Source organism: Lycium ferocissimum, chromosome 7 (assembly GCF_029784015.1).
Source record: "Lycium ferocissimum isolate CSIRO_LF1 chromosome 7, AGI_CSIRO_Lferr_CH_V1, whole genome shotgun sequence".
In the NCBI taxonomy this organism is placed as follows: domain Eukaryota; kingdom Viridiplantae; phylum Streptophyta; class Magnoliopsida; order Solanales; family Solanaceae; genus Lycium; species Lycium ferocissimum.
In genome coordinates, this window is record NC_081348.1 from 4,429,030 (window position 1) to 4,438,510 (window position 9,481).

The 9,481-nt window shown below is 35.3% G+C and overlaps 1 long non-coding RNA gene across 1 annotated transcript; it reads left to right on the forward strand.

The window, feature by feature from the left end:
• Positions 1-2,081: 2,081 nt before the first annotated feature.
• Positions 2,082-6,713, forward strand: LOC132063140 (uncharacterized). Its single transcript, XR_009416339.1, has 3 exons — positions 2,082-3,178; positions 3,389-4,570; positions 5,303-6,713. It is a non-coding gene; the product is annotated as an uncharacterized LOC132063140 (long non-coding RNA).
• The last annotated feature ends 2,768 nt before the right edge of the window (positions 6,714-9,481 follow it).

The following is a 9,481-nucleotide window of genomic DNA, read 5'->3' on the forward strand; positions in this document are numbered from 1 at the left end:
AATATCCTCTTTTTGCTTCTCAAAGGTAAGCCAAAATCCTGGAACCAAGCCCTCATGCAATTCTATTGTGACTCCACCCTAAAGGCGTTCCTCGCCTTTTTTACCCTTTTGATATAAAGTAATACTTCCGGCTATCAAATGCTAGCAATGGATTTTCTTAAAACTTTCTCCAGCATATCAAACACACAAATTAACATTCTTAATTATAACTTATTCACTTTTTTGCAGTTGCCTTCACTGGTTAAAATGAGTAAGTTGATATTCAGAAACAAAATGAGTGTAGCTTCTTTACAGTAAAGCTGTACCCTGAAGATATTGATAAGTCTACTTGCATGAGTATCAAGTCAAAATTTTACTTGCTTAGACTCCCCCAGCTGATTCAATTCTTGGAATCATGTGGAAGAAAGAAAATTCCATAGCGCTCTATTATTTCATAATAGAGAAATCTATTAATGTATAATGTTGAAGTTCGGTGAAGAACGAGTCCTTTTATTTTTTCCCCTTAAATGTTAAGCTTGATTCTTCGTCCAGCATGATTCCAACTTGTGTTTTTCACCAATCGCACATTCCACACTATACTACATTGTCTCTTGAAGACTATCAAGAGTACTCTCTCACTCTATAGTGTCAAATGTGAGGTAAGGTTTTATATGTCGAAGTGCGGCTACTAGCATAGTGCCAATTGTATGTGTGGAATTATTCTCTCCATCAAGAACTAAATTTTGCTTTTTCAGTTCTTTTAAGTGTGTCAGCTTGCTAAGGTTGGGCACCCAGGATCAACAGGATCCTTACAAGCAGCCCAGATAAGAAGAAATTAGAATTGCTTTTAACTTGAGAAAATGGCCAAATGCATCCTCAACATACGATCCGATTACCAACTACACACCTTTATATACGTGAGTCCTATTACCCCTGAACTCTTTAAAACTGAAATTATTACCTCCCTAAATGCTTACCGGCAAAGCGAATGTACTTAGCACCAAAAATAAATATTAAATTTTTTCTTTTCATAAGTATATGTAAGTATTATTAATTTGTTTTTTCTTTTCTCTCCCTCTTACTACCGGCGCCAGAGCTGACCACCGACTCGCAGGCCGGTGACCACAACCCTTCAGTAGATTTTGCACTTGTGAAAACCATCCCCGGGTATCTGTGACCAACTGCAACCCGTCAATTCAGCCATTTTCTCATCAAACACAATAAAACCACTTACAAAGATCTCATTTTTCAAGACTGACTAAGCAAAAACAAAATTGTGTTATTGAATAATCAATCACTAGCAGGGGATGTCGGAGAAACTTTGTAGCAACGCCATCAGATTTTTCCAGTAACTTTTTTGCCCAGACTTGTATTTGTAGCAACGCCGTCAGATTACCACTCTCTTTTTCCTTCTCCCTTTCCCTCTGTTACTATCGTACGAGTAGTGTCGCCACCGGGATTTTTTTTACCCTCTCCCCCTCCCTAGAACACCCACTGTTTCCACCATTAACACCACCCCTTAGAACCTCCATAGCACCACTACTTTTAATCACCGGGAAAAGAGAAGCTCTAAAATAAACCTATATCTTTCGCTAGAGAATGTTAGAAACAATGGCCGTTTCCTCTTTTTGCTTATGTGGGTTAGCCACCAAACTATGCTGGATAATCACCAACTGCAAATGTTGACGGAGAAAGCTTGACTCCCTAATGTTGATGCTCAGTTCAAGCAAATTAAAAAAAATAAAAATAGAATAATAAATCAAAAAATAAAAAATAATTTTTTTAATTGTATATTTACACGTTTCAAGTGCGTGTGCTTCACCAGAGAACACATATGTGGGTATGAATTTTTAGGGAGATAATAGTTTCAGTTTTAAATAGCTCAAGAGTAACAGGACCCCATATAGTAAAGGTGTGTAGTTGATAATCCGGTCATACGTTGGGGTGCATTTGGCCATTTTCTCTTTTAACTTCCAATAAGTAATTTCCTATATTTTAGGACCTTCTTCACTAAGGATCATGGGCCAATAACTTCATATACATAATACATTACATGATTTTTCAAAAAACGGGTACTTCGACAACATTGTATAGGTGAAAAGAAAGAGGTGGTAGGTTTATTAGGGCTCGAACATACGTGAATATCACCATTGTCAGCGATAAATTTCAACCAATTAAACTATAAGCCCCTATGAATATCTGCACGCAATTTGCTCACTTCAAGAAGTGATCAAAATTCACATGTAGTTGACAATAAAACCTTCCCTTTACAGTCGTTGCTTAAGCAAATAGTGAAAACTTTCTTATTGATTTATGTGATTTATGTCACGGTAAAACTAGAACGAGATAGCTGTGAAATTTGTCACTAGATTGCCACAGACTGCGAGTCAACATGGCGTACTAATTTCTACTCTCTCTCTCTCTCTCTATATATATATATATCAAAAGGAACAAAAATTGTACAATGGAGATTGCAGACTGAATTTTGGTCATTTTTTAAAAAGTTTTACTGTGCTGCCATGTGTCCCACTTGTTTATAAATAGGGAGCACCTGTCCTGCCGCAGGTATACCTACTAGCAATGTGTCCCATTTTTACGTTGCTTCTTTAGTGAAATGTGTTTGAATGATCCCTTAGCCCTGACCTACTGCGTCTGTTCTTTTTCTAATTTTGTTCTGATTTCCGCAAGTTCCTTTTGAAGCTCAGATGGACTCGGTAGTTTCTTCATCGGTGATTAAGAGTTCAACTCAAAATGGTTGTTTGAGGTATATTCTTTTGCTGATTGTTCAAATTTAGTGCAGTTTTAATTTCTTATGGATGTAAATGTTATTTCTTCCGCTTGCTTTTCGAATTTATTATCACCTATTTGCTTCATTGTTTGAGTGAGTCGCCATTTTCGGTCTTCCTCCCTTTTCCTTGACGCTAAAAAAGACAAAAGTATTTGTCTTGATAACAAAAAGAAAGAAAGAAGAGAACAGAGGGAGTGCATAGAGAGAGCGAACAATATTACCATAGACAGAAAATGCAACTTAATGACTCTCAGTACTTATAGCATTGCACACTCGAGGTGGTTGATGATATGCCTGATACTACTAACAATAGATTGTTCTTTTGTTTTCGCGGATTGTTCAGAACATTCTGATGTATTATGCAACCATTCGAAAGGCACATCGTCATGATAAAAAAAAATATCTCAAAAGGTACATTCTTTATTTCTACTAGATAGCTCTGGTAAAGAAAATGCAATGCTCATAATTGGCCACAATCTGACTTGAGCAGCGAAAGAGCTCTTCTGATACTCAAGTGAAGCCATTATACTTATGTTAAAAATTTATGTATGTTTCAAATGTATATTTCTGTCACAGCATTTCCTACTATTTGTTTAATTTTGTGTTTACAAAATAAATTAGGTATGACGTAGACCTCAAAATACTAAGGAACAACAGATTGCTGATAGAGCTTGCCAAAGCCGTTCCTTGCAGGTTCTTCTCTCTCCCTGAAACATATGCATTGTAATTTTCGAGTTTCTAGCTTAACCATTTTATCATCGTATCTAAATCTCAACATACATTTCTAGAATTGGTAGACACATTCATGTTACTTTTTTAAATGAGGTATTGTATATGTGCAATCAATAACCAAAAGCTTATAGCATAAAAAAAAAATGCAAATCTTAGTAAATTAGTAATATAGGCATAAACAGTACGTTGATTTTTCACACTTTTGGGGGGGTTATTTGGATCTGCTATAATAATTTTTGTTAGCTGATTCTGAGATCCTCAGAAGATTTACGTTACATGCATCCATTTTGGCTCTTTGATAAAGAACCCTTAACTTGCAATAAAATGAAAGAGATTTATAAGCAAAACAATATTGAGCCAAAAGGAGAATGGTTATGGATGATTTATATAGTTGACGCTAATTTTGTTCCATATTGAAGTTTAGTTGGCTCTTTTCATTTTTGGGATTTTTAGCAGATTTAAGTATGATTCATATAACTTGACTCTAACGGTTATTTGGGCTTACAACCTAGGAAGCGAGCTTCATGATATGAGGGATAGAGTATGCTATATTCTTTTCAGTGACACAAAATTTAATTATGGAACTTTAATATACTGCTGTATTTTACATGATTGATCATTGGCCAGAAAATTGTAGTTGTTATATAATGGTTTAAAAGTGATCGGATAAGAGCTTTTTAACAGGGGAGGGAGTTTCATGTTCTGTTTTTTAAAGTGCTGTTTGGTAGATAAAGAAAGTATATTAAATTATGCACCCAAATTCTAGGATAATCTCAGTAATATAAAGGAGCCTTCATTTGAAATTTAATATTGTTTTGCCTTTTTAATTTTTTCAATGAGGCACTCCATAAGGATCATGTGAGCAGACCCTACAAGCTGACTGCCTTCATCACCTACAAGGCTGGGATGAGATTGAGAAAGAATTTTAGTTGTGTATTCACATTGTTCATTTGTATTAGCACTTAGACATGGTAAATAACAGTAACTTTGGTTTCTCGCACTGCCTTTCTCCCCTTAGGGTGTGAGACAATACTATTATGTTGTCATTTGAATGCATGGTTGGCTTTAGGGGTGGGCGTTCGGTTTTGTGGTTCGGTTTTATCAAACTTCGGTTTGGCTATTTCGGGTTCGGTTTTTTGAAGGTGGACACCGAACACCGAACCAAACTAGTTCGGTTCGGTTCTTTCGGTTTCGGTTTTTTAAAGTTCGGTTCGGTTTCGGTTTTTTCAATTCGGTTTTTTTGATATAATATTAGAAGAGATTCCATTGACACTAGTTCATATTCTCAAAAGCAATAAAACATAAAACTGATAAATTGAAATCAAAATCAAAATCAAACAAACAGGATACACAAGAACAGAAAACTATAATCATGACATAGGATTACTAGGTGTTATATACATACCGTAAGAATAATTAAGAAAACACATAAAGAACATACATTAATCCTAAAGAGTCATCCTAGTTACCTTTCTTTGTTAAGGATATTTGATTTTTTTCAATTGAAGTGGAAAATTAGGGATACAAATGCAAAAGAGGACTTATGACAATTGGGTTTTTTTGCTTTAAACTTAATGGGCACGACTATTTTAATTTTTTTGGGTAATGTATTAAATTTCGGTGCGCGTTCGGTTTTTCGGTTCGGTTTTATCAAACTTCGGTTCGGCTATTTCGGTTTCGGTTTTTTTACGGTGGACACCAAACACCGAACCAAACTAGTTCGGTTCGGTTCGGTTTGTTGAAGTTTCGGTTCGGTTCGGTTCGGTTTTCGGTATTTATGCCCAGCCCTAGTTGGCTTAATAGTGATATGTGGAACGCTCATACTAATTAAGGTAAGAATGAACTTTATAATGATATGTGGGCAGCTCATATTAAGCAAGCAAGGTAAGAATGAACTTTGCAGTTCCTTGGTAAACTATAAGAAATTCTTTCCAGTTTCTTTATAAAAAATAACTTTTTCCGTTTACTTTAATTTTGATATCAGTGACCGTGATATCTTATTAGCTGTTATTTCAATGTTTATAGTATATAATAAAAGGAATGACCGCTACTTTGGCTCTCAATGAGTTTGATTGACCGATAACTTCCCAAAAGAAAAAAGTGAAAGGTACACGAATGTATTAGTTTATGGTTAGGCATGTCCCCTTTATAAATTTAAGTTCTAAAAAAATGAGTGTCTAGGTAAATGCTTCATCACAGTGCAAAGCACTTGAAGAACTGCAGCCTCAACTTTGACTTATTAGGGAGTTTGAAATTAGTCATAGAATTTATCTGCGTGTAGATGTTTAGAACTTCATAATGAATATGACTCTTGGTCATTCTTCTAGCCTCTATTGTGTTTGATAAGTTTGGTGAGTTTTCTCTTCTTTCTTTCTTTTTCCTTGAAAGTTTTGTCCATCTTTTTGTTTGATTTTGGATTTTCTATTGTTTTGAATACTTTGTTGCTACATTTGTACATGCATGTCTGGAATTATATCTGATTCTGATATGCAAAATTGGAAAGAAATACCTAAATTCATGTCAGTGTTTTAAAAGGCAGTTTTGGGACTCGTCTCGGGGCTCGCCCCGGGGCGGGGCACTAGAAAAACGCCCCAGGGCTCACGTGCGAGGCTTAGTTCTTATGAGGCTTACGCCCTAAGCGCCCGATTGTACGCCCTAAACACGCCTAACGCCCAACGCTGGGGGCTCGTCTAATAGTTCTTACACAATTATATGTTAAATTCCTTAATTAAAATCGTTGACCTTCATAATTCTTTAACAAATGATTGATACTTAATAGTTTTTCATTTACCGAAATAAGAAGATTGGGTATAACTCAAATAACAAGTCGTAGTATTGCATATTACTATTTGAGAACATCGAGAGGGTGAATATTACTTAATATTTCTTTTAAAAATACATAACTGAATTGTGAGTTTTCACTTGTCATTAGTCTTTTTTCCTATGTATCAAAATTATCATATTTTATTATTTCTCTATTTAAAAGTAATTTTATTTTTATTCATGAAGGAATTACGTTTCAATTATAATATTGATAAAGTTGTTTATAGGGAGATAAAATGAATAGTATGATAGTAATATTGTTTTAAGAAATTATGATTTTTTCATTGTTTGAAAGTTAAAATGTTAGAGTTGATTTGCATTTCATAACAACTTTTATTTCATTGTATGCTTTATACTTGTAAGGTTATATTATATATAATTACAAGTTGTAAGTGGCGTATAATGGATTGTTTTTTATTAGCTTTTCGTGAGGAGCGCGCGCGCGCGCGCGCACACACACACACACACACACACACACACACACATATATATATATATATATATATATATATATATATATATATATATATATATATATATATATATATCATTTATTTACAATTTTCTTTTATTTTTATGTAATTTTACCTATTTAAAAATATTTATTGTAATTAAATTATTTTATGAAATACAAAAAATTAAATACCCATGGAGCTTACGCCTCGCCGAGGCATATGTAAAACGCCTCGCCTTACGCCTCCGCCTTTTAAAACACTGATTCATGTTCTTATTTGTTTCTGATTTTGAGAATCTTAAGATAGGGACATCGTAGATATCATATGTCCTTTCTTTCTTCTATCAGTTTGCTTTAAGGGATTTTACAATTGCTTTCCGAAAGAAGATTTCGCTTTTGATTTTGGGTCATTGAAGGACATTCGAGGCCAAACAATAAGTTCCGTCGTCTGGCTTATGTTCTTCATGTGTTGTACATATTGCTATAGTTCAGTCCGGGTTCTGTTCAAGCCTTTTATTAGTTTGCTATAGTTTAGTCGGGGAGCTGTTTGTTGACACCTAATTTTTGACCTCCCGTAATTTATTTTAAGTACTCAGAGTCCTTGGATAGTAAATAAAATCAGTTGCGTACCCTAAAGGGTCTAGGTAATTTTTTATGAAATTATTTGGGATAATATCTCACCTTTTTAAATTGATCAAGAAGTCTCCAGGGTAATTTTAGTTTTGTAGAAATTAATTATACTCGAAGAATTTTCTTTTATTATTGAAATTAATCAAAGGGGCAAGAAAACCCTTTTTGATAATCATTTGTCTCATTAATTACATCAAGGAAAAATGAGATTAATAGATGATTTTATTCCATATTACTGTCCAAGGTATTTTGAGTAATTGAAAGAGTTGGACCATTTTTACCCTTTAAATCCTAATTCTGTGTGCATTTGCGTAGTTGATTAATTTTTCTTTTATTTAGTCAATTAATTCAAAGCAGTATCTGCAAAGTGATTTTTATTTTTATTTATGAGTCATGTTTTAAATTATTTTAAGTCCTCATGGACTAATAATTAGTTTTTATTTATTTATTTATTTACTAGTTTATTTTTTCCCCCGACCTTTTATGCATATATATGTATATACACCATGTATATACCAATATACATGGTGCATATACAATATATGTGTATATATAATAGCAGGCCCGGCGTTTTAAAAAATAAAGGACCAGGCCCAGTCCAATAAGGACTAGGACCCGGTCCGTTAAGGGATTAAAAGAGGGGGGAGAGTATTATACTCCTCCCATCCGTTCACAAAAAGACCTTAGGGTTCTGCTTGCAAACGAAAGAGAGGAGAGGCAGCTAGGGTGAAACCCTAGCGCCGCCTCCTGTTCGCACCACCTACCCCGCCTGTTCTCGGTCCTGTCCCATCGTATTTGGCTAGTGGCGTGAAGAGAGAAGGCGAAGCCATTAATGCTTCGTCCTTCTCTCCACAAAATCGGGCCAAATGAACCCTCAAAGGTACAATCCCTTCAGTTTATATTTTTTCTGTCATCATTGTTAGTATAGAAGCTTGTAAGCTGTCGATTTCATTGTTACACCTTGAATTTGGACCGTGCGTTTGGGCTTGTGGGCAGGACTTGCATAAATTTGCAAGTCCCACATCGGTGGTAGTAGATCTTAAAGCCATTCTGGGGTTTCTATAAATAGAAACCCCCATTCATTTGAGGTTCAAGGGTTGGAAACCACATATAGACTGAAAATTTGACATTTTTAGTCTTAAGAGTTCCAAAGTCAAAAAATTTCGATTTAAACTTAAGTTTCTTTAAGTTTCCAGTTCTAAAATTCGTATTTTTTTTTTTATTGTTGTTGGCATCTGTGGTGGCCTGAGTTGGGAGTTGGAGCATAAAGGCTTCCTAATCCATCGCTTGTGCCACGGTTGCACTCACAAAAGGTAAATACCTTTTAGTTTAATGCCTTTGCTTATTTTGTGTCATGTTTAGTTCATAAGATTCTAGTTAGGGTAGTGCTTTAGTTTATTGTTTTTCTTATTTATGTTGTGTTTAGCTTAGTAGTTTAGTTAATGAAGATTCTGTTGTAACGACCAAACTTTTTCCTGCAATTTCGCCCTTTTCGCGAGCATTGATTAGCTCATTTTGACCCGAGGAGACCGGTGACACGCTTCCCGAGGTGTCTGGACCCAATTCTGTCACGACCCGACTAGGGGCCATGACGGGTACTCGAAGCTAACGACCGAGCACCACTCATGCTATTACTTCTCGTACTCATCCTGCATTCATTCATTATTCTCATACTCATAATCATAGGAAAACCATTTTCATTCTGAAACATATTTACCTTTATATACATAAGCCCTTCGGCTATCAAAATAATATATATACAATGAGGAAATCGTGAGACCATACTACCCACACATACGTATCTACGAGCCTCTACTAGAGTACTAGACATATGGATGGGACAGGACCCCGTCGGGCCCAAAATATATGTACACAAAATAATAAGCAATGGCACCTCCGGAACAATGGAGTGCTCTCAAAGTCTGCTGATTCTGCTGATGACTCCTACGAATCTGGATCACCTCCCTGTCTACCGGTGGGCATGAACACAGCGTCCAAAGAAAAGGACGCCAGTACGAATATTGTACTGAGTATGTAAGGCATAAACAACAACAATACATCAATGAAATAGGGAG